This window comes from Ptychodera flava, chromosome 18 (genome assembly GCF_041260155.1).
Source record: "Ptychodera flava strain L36383 chromosome 18, AS_Pfla_20210202, whole genome shotgun sequence".
Lineage (NCBI taxonomy): Eukaryota > Metazoa > Hemichordata > Enteropneusta > Ptychoderidae > Ptychodera > Ptychodera flava.
In genome coordinates, this window is record NC_091945.1 from 8,715,356 (window position 1) to 8,730,013 (window position 14,658).

Below are 14,658 nucleotides of genomic sequence, written 5' to 3' on the forward strand. Positions count from 1 at the left end.
CAACAGCAAGAGGGGGACACCCCCTCCTGACCACCCCCTACAAAAATACTCCCCAAGTGCCACCAAATAACACCATTTTAATCTCTATTTTTCAAAAGCTCCAACGGCAGGAGGGGGACACCCCCTCCTGACCTCCCCCGCAAAAATACTCCCCAAGTGCCACCAAATAACACCATTTTAATCTCTATTTTTCAAAAGCTCCAACAGCAGCAGGGGGACACCCCTCTCCTGACCTCCCCCGTGACCGCTTGCGTGGCCGCTTGTGGTGTTTGGCACCACATCTTTGCCCTCTTTATCCTCAGACAGCGACGAACTAAAAAAAATTATAAATCTGAAAATTTACTCTGAAAAAAAAATTTGCACAGCTAATCTCAATTGGAAAAATTTTTTTTTAGAAATTTACAATAGTAAAAAAAAATTTTCACAATTTCATTGTGACCACCCCCCTCCCAAGGTCTAATGGTCCATCCCTAAACAATGTCATTACATTATTGCTAGTTCTAGTACAGTTCAGTCGATAGAAAATGTCCGGTGAGTTAACCGTTCTGATACCCACTTACTCAGATTTGTACTGTTCAAAACAACAGTTGATGAATAGAGACACATCGATTACCATAATTACTAAGAAACCAAATACGACTCAGTGCACATTGAAACAACATACCTTACATTTCAAGCATGCATGCATCTACATTACAATCGTGATTGTGCTCTATTTACATCGAATTTTAGAGTGCATTGAGCAACTTCTCGGTCGTCTTTTTGTATTACAAAATGTATCTTGTATTGCATTTCGGTGTCTGCCCATGACGTCACAGTTAATTTGTCATTGAGTTCTGATTCACTGACAAACTGAATTGACAAATTTGTGATGGGATAGTCAGAGAGGTTGCCCCGAATGACAGAGTATGCTCGTTCACGGGCTCCAAACATGGCACAATCGATAGAGTACTTGATGTAAGATATATTGCTCGTATGACGATTTACATCGATATCCTTCGTTGTCACAACCACTGGATAGCGATAAATTTCTGCACCTTCTGGTGGAAATCTTGAAAAGTGTACGTGAACTTGTGGTTTTTGACATTGTGTCTCTTCCAAATACGTATTGATATAGCTTTCGGGTAGGGGTGCAGGTCGACGTGCCTCAAGATTGACGAAAACAAATTGTGCAAACATTGTCGCCACCACTGTTCCAGTGCTTTTGATTCTAAGCTCACGTCTTTGTACCATGGACGTTCTACCAACGTGAATTATACGAGACACAAAAACTACTGGCACCTTTGTCGAGAAATCGGTGTAAAATGCCGGCGACAATTCGAAACTTTGCGCCAGCACGAAGATTGTATAACCGCTTCGAAGAGCAGACGCTAAACTACTGTCGTCGTACAACCATGCTGATCGTCCTGCTTCGCTAAAGACCTCGGCCAATTTGGAAACACCAATTTTACCTGAAAACAATCCAAATGTCAGTGTATAAGAGATAATTGATCTTCTTCTGTCCAGTAGACAAGAAATTCTCTACCTTTACGACAAGTTAGGGCAGCCAACGGTGAATTGAATTAAAGTCTGAAAATATACAAAGTTGTCGGAAAAGTTAAACTACAGGGAGGGAGGAAGTCGGCCGACAACGCTTGGCAAATGATTAATCGATAAAGTCCCCCTTTGACACTTGAAGAAGTTCGTCGACCTGATGTACCTTTATACTTTTCTGCAAATCTCATTTTGTGCGTACTTATTCGCATTTGATTTTATAATTTTATTCAAGCTACAGCCTTTTTAATATCACAAAGTATACTTTCTAAATAAATATGGAAGCGAACAAGCAACTGAGGGCTTTCTCCGTCATTTAACGGAGCTTCAGTAGACAACCATGCTACAAAATAATCCCATCTTGACTTACCTGTCTTTTCTGGGTCAAGGAACAAAAAATCATTGAATTGGAAATAGGTAGTCTTTCCATCTGAAGAAAGTTTAAGCTTTATACCATCCATTGTTGAGTGATATCTCTACGCTGTAATGATAAACAAACAGCGTTTCAAACTCACTTATCTCCCCAAGCTGACATGACTAATTTCACTCACTGCATGAGTACAGTGACCTCGCGTGACCCTTTTCACAGCTGTTTCGACGGGCTCAAAGTCCAGCATCAGGTCATGTTATAAACTTCACTTTGCTTTTTTTGGTGAACAAAAGGCTGATAGGTTCGGCCTTTTGATATGGTATGGTTTTATATGGGTCTTAGCAAACAAAGTAATTGCATCAACATGGCCCTAAATACTATCGACCAGGTCGCGATGTGAACTTATTGCAACAGATATCCGAGCCGGTGGGCGTCTGTGAGGTCACAACTCACATCGCCATTTTGCTCGGCGTACTTGGTAGACCACATTGGCAGTCGTACTTAACGACCTTGTTCAAAGACTTACATTCAGTTTCTGAGATTCACACATTCACAGTCTCATGAATATTTCCTCTCAATTTTGCCTTATGAACATCATTTCAAATGCTAATCGAAAAACATCTTATCATTAACTAGATGCTATACATAGCCTCATATTAGAAATAGAAGAACTCGTTCGGTAATGATGACAATACTAGTAAATATGGATACACCTAAATCACGCAAGTCAAACGAGCTTCTTTAACAAACTTGCTACATTCCTAATTTATCATCTGTTACCTTCGAGTTTCTGACGTTGTGCAACATGAAGAATCTGATCGTCATACGGCAGCATCTGATCAGCGCAGCAAAATGGTCTGTGAATTTGAATACGCGTCAGAGGACTTTGATACGGAGTGTACAACATGCAAATTGCAATGACCTACTTTAATGAACGAGCGATTGCTGAGCTGAGTGCTGTTCAAGCACCCACTGAAGTGGAAAGCGTACATGTCCGTCTCCCCGGGGTGTGGTTGTGATAGGGGTGTCTCGGTCTCACCACAGGTTTCTTGTTGCTATTGTTTATTTTATTTTAACACGTTGAGTATGATAAGCTTACTGCCAAGATTTATAAGACTAACCCAAATTTTCTTGGTCTAATAGAACTGGTTTTCTAAAGATGTCTTTTTTCTTCACTGCACAAACAGTATCACGTGTTTTTCCTGCGATGATATTACGCTATTTTACAATGCGCGTTATTGCCCAGTGCGCCAAACAAGCTAGCAACTGTAAGTTACTAATCTGGTGACGCTGTCACCAGATTATCATTGGATTATCTTTGACAGAGTCAACAACGATCGCAGCAGCCAGAGTGTAATCTTGCTGGTTTAAGGCTTATTCATATACATAATCTCACCACTTTTCTCTCGTCAATCTGAAGAGCAGAGTCATTTTTTTATATCATCAATCTGAAAAGCTATTTCTATCACTAACACGAATGGAACTAATTTTGGATAATCGGATGGTGAAGTAATGTTGATATAATCTGCAAATGTAACCTCATCTGCTTTTCTTTTTAAGTTAGGCACTTGTTTTAATGAGTAATTTGTAATATCGCGACATTCAGCTATATGGCACCTATCTAACACTTTTTAAAAATTTGAAAAATATAAAGATCCAATTATCCCAAATGAGTTATAATCGTGTTCATAAACTGTGACTGTTTATAACTGTTGTTCTGGCGGTAAAATTGTTTATGTCTTTTTCCCCAAATTTTGTACAATACTATGTGTTCAACTGACAAATATTTTCCGTATGTGTGTATCTTTGTTGTACGCCCCGGTCACTGAGGATTAACGTGCTGTCAATAACTTTTTATAGTGTAGAAAATTCCATGTGTAAGCGAGGCCAATACTGTGACTTTGGAGAACAACAAGAAAATGTCTTTTCATAGAACAAATTGCAAAATCAAAATCAAAAGATTTGTTAACCTTAATTGTCTAAGTGAAAGTTACTCCTTAGGTGGTTACGCGGAGCACAGGCAGAAATACAGTTTTTTTCAGTTTTGAACGTGTTGTTCTCTAAATCAGTCAATGCTTTGATCTTATTTGCTTTACTTTTATGAGCATTGTCAACACCAATTAACATCTTCTGAACGAAAAAAAATTATGTTAGTCACTAAGACCAATAATCTCTCCTTGGCTTTCTTACACTCCACTTGCTTTTCTTACAGGAATAATAAAACTCAACACAAGATCACAGAAATGGGAGTGTTTTTATTTGTGATTTACTTTATTAATAATTTACTTATTTACAGACAATTTGAAATGCTATTTCCTCTGCTTATAACGGGTGCTTTAGCAGACGCAAAGAAGGATACGAGCGAAAAGTACAAAGGTAATGTGCAAAGCAACAAAACACTGTTGAACTAGAAAACGCATCTTCACGGAGAGTTCAAATCAATAATCTGATCACAGCTTTCTCATATACGGGCCTATACTTGTAAGTGTCAGTGACACACTGATATTATATTCATGTAACAGTATGTTATAACAGAAATGGGCAATAATGAAATTCATGTAAACTGCAGTCTGCTTCTAAGAACACATTAGAAAATCATGAAAGAGAAGACACACATTTGTTTTCATTTTCAATTGATAATCTCCGCCGTTAGGTATCAATTAAAAATATTTAAACTACAAAATATTTAAAATACAAAAACTTTTTTCCAGTCACTTAATGTCCAACAAACTACAAATTTACTATTATAATATATCACTCACACTGAGTCGAATTCGCCACTCTTTTTCCAAGATTTGATTCACAGATGTGTAAGTTCACCGACACTACTATCGCAGCGAATGCCTCCGTGTGAGCTAAACACATCACGTGACAGAAACTTGCAAACAAGAATGTCTGCAAGAAAGTGGCTCTGAACGAAATTATTGCTCTCTAAGAATGATAAAGCGAGATATTAGATATACCTTAAAATCAAATAAAATTGCCTGATATATATTTAATATTGGAGTGACGTACCCTCTAGCGGTTGTACACGAGGTTCGTAGAAGGAAAATGTTTGATAAAGCTAATCTGGTGAACGCAAAATTTTCTTCTGCTTGTGAATTTTCACTGTCTCGTGACTTCAAGATTTATGTCACTACTTGGAAACTTCTCACTATAAGTTTCAAATCAGACAGGGTTATAACTTTGCAGTTCGAAGTGATGGCGCATCGAACACCATTGAACTGTTAAATATTTCGGTTTCACCCTTTTTGATTACTGAGTTCAGTACATTTTGTGAATTCTCGTCTTCCCATGATGCCACTGTCAAATCGTCACCGGCCACTGATTCACCCGAACACACAACTGATACCTGAGTGATAGGACGGTGGACAAGTGCACTAGTTACCGTTGAGAACACCTCATCGGTTGTTGCCAAGGTAATGTTGTCCATACAGAATCGGACGTACTGGATTGCAGTGGTGTGTGGTTATTGTGGTCCATATCGCTCTTGAGCACTCTCCGAAGATTTGCGAAAGCCGTCGCGGGCTGTTTACCGACTTTGGCGGCGTACTGGGGCTTCGGAAACTCCCGATATTGCTGCAGGTCTTTCGAAACATCTTCAGGGAAAGGCACTGAACGGCGTAGATGTGTATCAACAAAAACTAATTGGACCAAAGACGTTGCCATGGTTTCTTCTGAATCACCAATCAGTAACTCACTGATCTGTCCGTAGGAGGAATTTCCGACATGACACAACTTTGATCTGGCCTTTGCAGATGAGTCGCTGAGTGTTAACTAGACTCTCCACAGTCGCTGTGCCTTGTTTTGTGCGCATCAACCATGGGCCTGCATTCGAAGGCTACGCTGTGCAGCTGTGAGCACGCACTGCCAGACACAGCGACTGTCAGTTCTTGCAAGTATATGAATATTCATAAGGGTAGTGATGTCCAAACAAACACCTATCTAACTTGGCGGAGAGAATATATACTAGTAGCTGGTAGACCTATATACGTAGTATGGTTTTATTTTTCATTTTATTTTATTTGGCTATGCTACTTGTCATTTTTGTTTTGATTAACGGATGTGTGGAGTTCTATAAAGTACCCGGATCAGGCAGAAATCCGACCGGTCGCTTGCAAGAACGTCCAGACCCTGGGATTCGCGTCGCGTCTCTGAAGGGCGCGCGCGTGTTCCAACAGGGAAGAACGCGAATCGCAGGGTCTCTGCCAGACTAAGTGTTAACATGTACAGCGCTGAGTTGACTGTTAGTTTCTCTGATTTGATGAAAACGACATAATTCCCGGTCGTATATAATTTTAACATACTCTGAAGGCTTGGATGATGCAGGAAAAAGTTAAACCTACAAAACTGAAATATTTTGAAGATGACGTATACTGAGAAATGTCCTGTAGAAACAGAGAAACAGAGAAGAGAAAAATCAAACTTCATGAGTCCAAAATATAAACTTTCTGTTCCTCATCCATAACAATATCAACATGGCCTCTGGTGATTGGGTAAAGAGGCCGTGACATAATGACGAAGTGCAGTAGAGAGCGCCAGCATTTTGTAACTTTTATTTTATGTAAAGGGTTGGTTATGCTATTTTCACTTTTTAATTTAGTCTGGTAAACAATTGTTGACTGCAAAACACAAATCCTATAGAAGGCAATTGCAGCAAAAGGATTAGCTTATTTTTATCGAAAATACGAAAAGAAACCAGATATGAACTGAAAATGCTCACGTGTTTCAATATATTGCAGTTGTCTGTGAATTTAAACTTTTGCAAAATGTTTGTAACTTCATTGAAAGTGTTATGATCAATATCGTGAACAATATTCACAACAGATTAATTCAAGGTCAGTATATAAATGTGTAATTAGCTGGAATAAAAATACTAAATTTCTTTGGCTCCTGTAATTGTATTACCACTTTACATAGCAAGTGTAATTGCCTTTGGTCAAGACCTTCAAGCTATATATGCCAAACTGTGAAGGTCATTAGATATACAAATTATTAATTATCTGACATGAAAATGCAAAGTGTTTTTCACTTATACAACATAATTGTCAATCAATATATCAATATACATAGCAAGTTTCATAAACTTTATTCAGGGTCCTTCCAGTCTTGTATCCCTAATTGGGAAAGTTAGTTAATATGGAAGTCGCAAGTTTTGTCAAATTTGGTCATGTCAATCCAGATATAAATCCATAATAAGGAAAGTTCGTTCAATATATCAAATCAGTAATAAGTTTATCTAACACCGCTAAAACAACTTTATGATTGTTATATCAGTGTATCTCATATATACATAGCAAGTTTCGTCAACTTTGATCCTGCAAATCCAGATATATATCCCTAATTTGGAAAGTTCGTTCAATATCCAAATAAGAAATTGGCTGAAGTACAAATGCTAAATGACTTTCAATATTGTTTTAACCTAGTATCTTGAATGTACATAGTATTTTTCGCCAACTTTGATCAAGTTAATCCAGGTACATATCCCTAATTAGGGAGTTCATTAAATATGCAAATTAGGATTTGCCTGAAGTAAAGATGCAAAAAAAAATTTCCATAATGTTGTATCAGAGTATCTTTAATGTACATAACAAGTTTCATCTTCTTTGGTCAAGCAAATCCAGGTATATCCCCCATTAGGAAAGTTCATTAAATATGCAATAAGGAATTGGCTGGAGCAAGAATGCTTAGTGACTTTCAATAATGTTGTATCATAGTATCTTTCATGTACATAGCAAAGTTCGTCAACTTTGGTAGAGTCAATTCAGATTTCTACCCCTAATTAGGAAAGTTCATTAAATATGCGAATTAGGAATTTGCTGAAGTAAAATGCATAATGACCTTCAATAACTATTCACGATAACGTACAGGTCAAAAAATCTCAAGATATATTGCAGATGTTTTGACAATTATTTTAATTTTGTGTTTAATGACTCAGAAATTCTGGACTTACTGCTACGACTGATGTTAACAACAGTTCACTGTCATATATATATTTCACTTCAAGTTGATGCTGTTGAAGCAATAATTAAAGCAATTGATCCACGTAAAGCTAGTGGCTCTGACAAAAGGTATTGTCTTAAAAATCTGTTGCAAAGAAAAATCTGTCAGCCTGCCTATCATTTTCCAGCTGAGTATCAACTCAGGAACTTTTCCTACCAAGTTTAAACACACCAATGTTATACCTGTGATCAAGGGTGGTGATAAACATCAGGTCAATAATTATCACCCAATTTCACTTTTGCCACTAAGAGGGAAGTTTTTGAACGTATTCTTTACAATAATGTGTACCCTTTTGTTGAAAGCTATGTGACTGAATTTCAACATGGTTTTGTTACGGGACGATCAACTACAACTAATTTAGTTTCATATTATGATTTTCTTTCTAAGTCTCTTGACCCCAAGAAGCAAGTCGACAGCATTTATATTGAAGGCATTTGACACTGTCAACCACAAGCTGTTCTGTCAAAAGCTCAGTTCATTTGGTCTGTGTGGTCAACTTCTTAAACTTTTTACTTCTTGAAGTACAGAAAAGTTTTCTTCTTCCACTGTGAATCAGCAAAACTTTTACTTCTTATCTTACAGACAGATATAAGCTTGTTATTTTTCATGGAAATCATCCTTTAGCACCCATGTCCCATCAGGGGTGCCTCAGAGTTCAATTTTAGGACCCCTGCTTTTTGTCTCATACATTAACGACCTTCCCAATGTCCTTCTTCACAGTCAGATCAGTATGTATGCTGACGACTCTAAATTCTTTCGCGAAATTCACTCTATAGGCGATTGTACTCTGTTACATGAGGATTTTAAGTGGTGTACTTTGTGGAATCGTAATCTTAATATTCTGAAATGCAATGTTATTTCCTTCACCAACAAGAGAAATGTTATTTTGTACGATTATTCTATTGATGGTTGTCTGTTAAAGAGAGTGTCTGAGATCAGAGATTTGGGTGTCATATTAGTTTCTGATCTATCATTTATTATAAAAGGCATATTGAAGAAATGTGTAAACGAGCTTTCAAATGCTCGGTCTGATAAAGAGATCCTGTAATATATTTTCTTCTCCGAGAGCTTTGACATCCTTGTATGTATCTTTAGTAAGAAGCAGATTAGAGCACTGCTCTGTGATCTGGTCTCCAAAATGTCAATATTTGAGTGACCATGTAGAGAAAGTTCAAAAAAGCTTTCTGAAATATATGTGTCTGAAGTTTATTGGGTACTATAATAGTGACTACAAGCAGTCCTGTATGCATTTTAATCCCTTCTTTCTCGCTTCAGCGGAAGGTTTTAGATCTGACTTTTTTAAACGGAATAGTATCAGGGAGATTTTCTTGTCCCTATCTTTTATATCAATTGCCATTTTATGCACCACTAAGACACCTCAGGGCCCGTCTTTATTTCAAGTTCCACGTTGCAGGTTGAATCTTAGAAAATATGCTTTTATCGCAAGGTCTATTACACTATGTAATGACATTTCTGTGGATATTTTTTTACCTAGTACTGCTTTTAAGACGTTTGTGTCCAGAAATTTTTATTCTTAGGGTCCTTTATCTGTGTTCATTCTGTGCATATTGTATTTTTAGTTTTTATTATGTTTGTTGATATTGTACTGTTTACTTGTTTGTTTGTTTGTATTTATTTTGCCGGAGTCTGTTATTGGGCCTTTGGACCTGTTGACCGTCAAATAAATAAATAAATAAATAAATAAATAAATAAATAAATAAATAAATAAATAAATAATGTTGTGTCATAATATCTTCCATGTAGATAGCAAGTTTTGTCAAATTTGGTCATGTCAATCCAGATAAGTATCCCTTGTAAGGAAAGTTCATTCAATATTCAAATTAGTAAAAACTTTATCTAACACTGCTAAAGCAACTTTATGATTGTTAGATCAGTGTATCTCATATATACATAGCAAGTTTCGTCAACTTTGAACTTGTAAATCCAGACATATATCCCTAATTTGAAAAGCTCGTTCAATATCCAAATTAGGAATTGGCTGAAGTACAAATGCTAAATGACTTTCAATATTGTTTTAACCTAGTATCTTGAATGTACATAGTATGTTTCGCCAACTTTGATCAAGTTAATCCAGGTATATATCCCTAATTAGGAAAGTTCATTAAATATGCAATTAATAATTGGCTAAAGTACAAATGCTAAATGTCTTTCAATATTGTTTTAACCTAGTATCTTCAATGTACATGGTATGTTTCGCCAAATTTGATCAAGTTAATCCAGGTACATATCCCTAATTAGGAAAGTTCATTAAATATGCAAATAGGGAAGTGCCTGAAGTAAGCATGCTAAATGAATTCCCATAATGTTGTATCAGAGTATCTTTCATGTACATAGCAAGTTTCGTCAACTTTGGTCACGGCAATCCACGTATATCCCAAATTAGGAAAGTTCATTAAATATTCAAATAAGGAATTGGCTGAAGTAGAAATGCTTAGTGACTTTCAATAATGTTGTATCATAGTATCTTTTATGCACATAGCAAGGTTCGTCAACTTTTGTCAAGTCAATCAAGAAAGTTCAGTAAATATGCAAATTAGGAAATGGCTGAAATAAACATGCTTAATGACTTTCAGTAAAGTTAAATCATAGAATCTTCAATATACATTCCAAGTTTCGTCAATTTTGAATGAGTCAGTCAAGACACAAATATCCCTTATGAGGAAAGTTCATCAAATATCCAAATTAGCAATCAACTTTCAGGTTACATCTGTATGTCTTTCATGGTGGATAAATCCTTGTATGATCAACATTTGTAGCAAATCTCATACAATTCTGTGCAGCCGTTCTCATTGTATGTCTGTTTTTTCTAAAATCATTAATTATGGAAATGAGCATGAAATATGCAAGCCACATCCACCAAAAACAAATGAGTTCTTACCATTCTCAAACAGAATCTATCTACCAGATTTGATTCTGATCTGATCAGTCGTTTTTGAGATATCGGGCCCATAGACAGACAGACAGACAGACACACAGACATCGCTGCGACATTAGCCCAGGTGTGTGAAAACGTGAGCTAAAAACGATTGCCAAAACTTAGCGGATTTGTGGAAGTGTTGCGTGTCAGTTCCTGCAGTGGTACAGCTAAGAGATAAGGGGAGAACCATTTGATTTTTTTTTTTTGGGGGGGGGGGTATGGAGGAAATGGGTATGGGAGCAAATTTTGTTTTCCTGTCACAGTGACAGCAATTTTTTTTTTCTACTGTCAGAGCTGCATCAATTTTTTTTTTTCAAAAGGAGTAGCAATGCAATTTTTTTTATTTGTCATCAAGTTTGTGATGCGTCGTATAAAAGGGAGCCGTCATTATTTACGGCCTGAAACTCAGAAATTTCGAGTGACGACCCCCCCCGTCAACCATAATGAATTTGAGTAACTCCCCTCTCGAACTCTGAAATTTTGACTGATCCCCTCCACTTAGAAAAATTAAATACAAATACATGTATTTGTAAAATTTACAAAATACAGCAACAGTAAAGACCTTTGAAATCCTGATGTACTCTGCTATGATGATTTTATCATCTGCACGTGAAAAAAGAAAAGGTACAAGTAAATGTAATGAAGGGGTTACGGGTTATAGTGAAATCACACGTGGTAGGTGCCAAACGCTGACAAGAATCTTGAAAAGATAGTAGTAGTAGATTGGCATGTAATTGCCAGCAGGCACTTGATAGTGTTTCTACAGCTGTAATTTCACCATTAAAATATAGCGACAAAATAACATCAGGAAGTGTACTATCGTCATCGACAATTACTAGAAGAGTATCAAAACATAGCGCCAATACTATGGACATGGATACAAAATTAAGTATTCCTGACTGTATGAAATTATCTCACTAAGGTCATCCTAGGGACCTGTAAACCAAATATTAAAGCTGTCTAACCAGCGGCCGTGGGTGTTATTGTCCGAATTATGTTAAACGACAAAATGATTATGCGGTGGCAAAGCGGCTTTTCTGGGAAAATGTCCTGTTCCACTGGGCTATGAGAGACATGTTTCAGTATAAAGTACACAGCCGTTAAGTTTCTTTACAGAATTTTGCATATTCGACAAACATGAAAAGCATGAAAATAGATGGGTTATTTTATAGACGTACGTGAAATTACTGTCAGACCTCTGACAGAAGATGTATACCTGTCAGTGATAATGTTACTTAATGTAAATATATGTGTTGCAGTTGTATTGCCTGTATCTTACCTTCGAATCTCTGTGCCTTGTCACGGAAGAAGACAACAAAGTTGAAGTGTGCTGTGTGTGCGATGGTTGTTGTGGTAGTTGAAGTCGAGCAGAGGAGCTGGGTGACGACTCGATATGATCGACAAATTGAACGCAAATGAGTGCGTTTGTAAAGTGTTGAGAGCTGTACTACGGAAGTACGGAAGTTTATATAAAGTTGATCATTAAACAGCTTTATGTCCAATTAGCCAATGACGATGACAGAGCTTTAGTAATCTTCGATAATACAACGACATAGCAGTGGAATCGCCATACGACTGATAAGAACAAGATTAAATTGCCCGCACTAATCACTTTTATTGTCAGTGGGTCGAATAAAGTCAATACCAGAATTCTTTTGCAACTGATATTGTTAGCTTACTTATCTACAAGTGCGCTGTCAAAACAATCAACAGGAAAGAGCAGCAAGTTTAGGCTACACATACTAGTCTACAGCATAGTCTATTCCCTAGACAAGTATTTTTGCCTTCGGAGATCTATGGGCGAAATAGTCTTTTTCCTAGATACTTCGTCTATGGAATAGACTAGAAATATGTAGGCTACGGCGTTGGTGAAATGTGACACAACAGGCTGTTTTGATATGAACGCGATTGGAACTAATTTGGGATAATTGGATGGTGAAGTAATGCGATTTAAAGGCACTGTTCGCGATCCCTGGGATTGCCTTTGTTCTAGTTTGTAAGAGGATTATGGAGGTGTGATAGCCTTTTGTTTTCCATTGAAATTATAATCTGATGGGTAAATTTTCTGATGAGACAATCTGGTGCCAACACATGCCTTTAATCTACAAATGTAAACTCATATGCTTTTCTTTTTACATTACACACTTGTTTTTATGAGCAATTTGTATATTTGCAACATTCAACTATCTGGCACCTAACACTTTTGAGAAATTTGAAAAATATGAAAATCCAATTATCCCAAATTAGTTCCATTCGTGTTTATGACAGTTAGGGGAACACCATTTGATTTCTGGGGCGGGGGTATGGAGGATTTTGAGAAAAAAAAATTGTCGCCAGGTGAGATAGAAGAAAAAAAAGATCCTGTCATGGCCTGAGAAAAAAAAATTGTCATAACAGACAGAAGTGAAAACAAAAATTGTCACAATGCACCAGAAATTAGCAAAATTTGGAAACCCTATTCTCATATCGGCGCGCCGCCATAGGCGGCGCAAATGTTTTTACCACAAGCAATTCTTATGTTTTTTTTCCCAGCACTTATGATATAAGCATGCACTACATAGGTCTACTTTACACCTCAGTACACTCAATGTTTTCCTTCCCTTTTCTGACCCTAGAAATCATATTCAGGATTTCTGTTGCAATATCTCAATGTCATAGGCACTATCTAAACGGGACTTTTTGACTTCTGTAAATTGTCTGTAAATTGTGAAAATTTAAAACACAAGACAGGAGTCAATTAACTAGTGTTAAAACCAATATATCATTCTCTCAATATAAATATATTAGAAAGATGTACAAGTTGACAATGAAAATTTGAGGAACAACAAATATAATGAAATACAAGGGAGGGGGTCACTAAAAAAATTGAAAACTTCAGCAGGCGTTACTCAAAATGTGGAGAGGAAGAAGGGGGGTTACTCAATTTTTTTGCATGAAATAAATTGAAACACATCTCAGATTGCACCATTGCACACATCCATTTCTCAAAATTTTCAATGCGAGAGGGGGGGGGGGCACCCCCTCTCGTTCTCTCCCCCTTGGGTCTTCTAACAGTTTTACTGGTAAAAGTTTTACTGGAGAAATGACACAGAAGGTCACAGATTTTCCGTTCCTCTATATTTATTTATCTTCAGTCTCTGGCAAACAGAACTGTTTTTCACAAATTGTATTGTCATTGTTTGGTTGTTGAATATTGTGACTCAAACACTGATCATGCAAAAAATGTAAAAAAATATTGCAGTGTTCAATGTCATTTTCAAACAGTTTTACCGAGTGCAAAATAACCTGAAACTCCTTTCAGATTGCACCATTAAACACATCAATTTCCCAAAATTTCGTGCTCTCCCCCTTGAGTACGGCGCGCCAAATGTTTCAAAAATATCGATTCAGTGCAAAAATAAACTGTCTTTCTCAATTGATATAAAAATTCGGTCTCATTAGGAAGGAAATAAGTAAGAAAAGTATAATTAAAAAACAAAAGACAGAAATGTCATTTAATACTTCATTTTAACTTGAGAAAAAATCTTTAAAGCGTAATTAGGAAATAAACAATTTTCAACGATTTGAAAAAGTCATACATCCATACTTATCGACATATATACACGTATAATAGTTCGCGTAAAAGGTGCAATGAGTGCTGATTTTACAAAAAAAAGAAAAATATGTTATACAGTGGTACGTCCACAAAATTTACAAGAAAATCACTAAAAATCACTACGACCACTCGGAAAAAAATAGTACAAAAAATAAAAATGTGAACCACATACAGAAAATCATTATAAAAGAATCAGACAAAAAAAGTCGTGCATACATA

The 14,658-nt window shown here is 36.6% G+C and overlaps 1 long non-coding RNA gene across 1 annotated transcript; it reads right to left on the bottom strand.

Moving 5' to 3' along the window:
• Positions 1-450: 450 nt before the first annotated feature.
• Positions 451-2,824, bottom strand: LOC139116775 (uncharacterized). The gene is made up of 3 exons (XR_011548374.1): positions 2,684-2,824; positions 1,904-2,014; positions 451-1,451 (listed from the first exon to the last, which is right to left on the bottom strand). It is a non-coding gene; the product is annotated as an uncharacterized lncRNA (long non-coding RNA).
• Between the last annotated feature and the right edge of the window lie 11,834 nt (positions 2,825-14,658).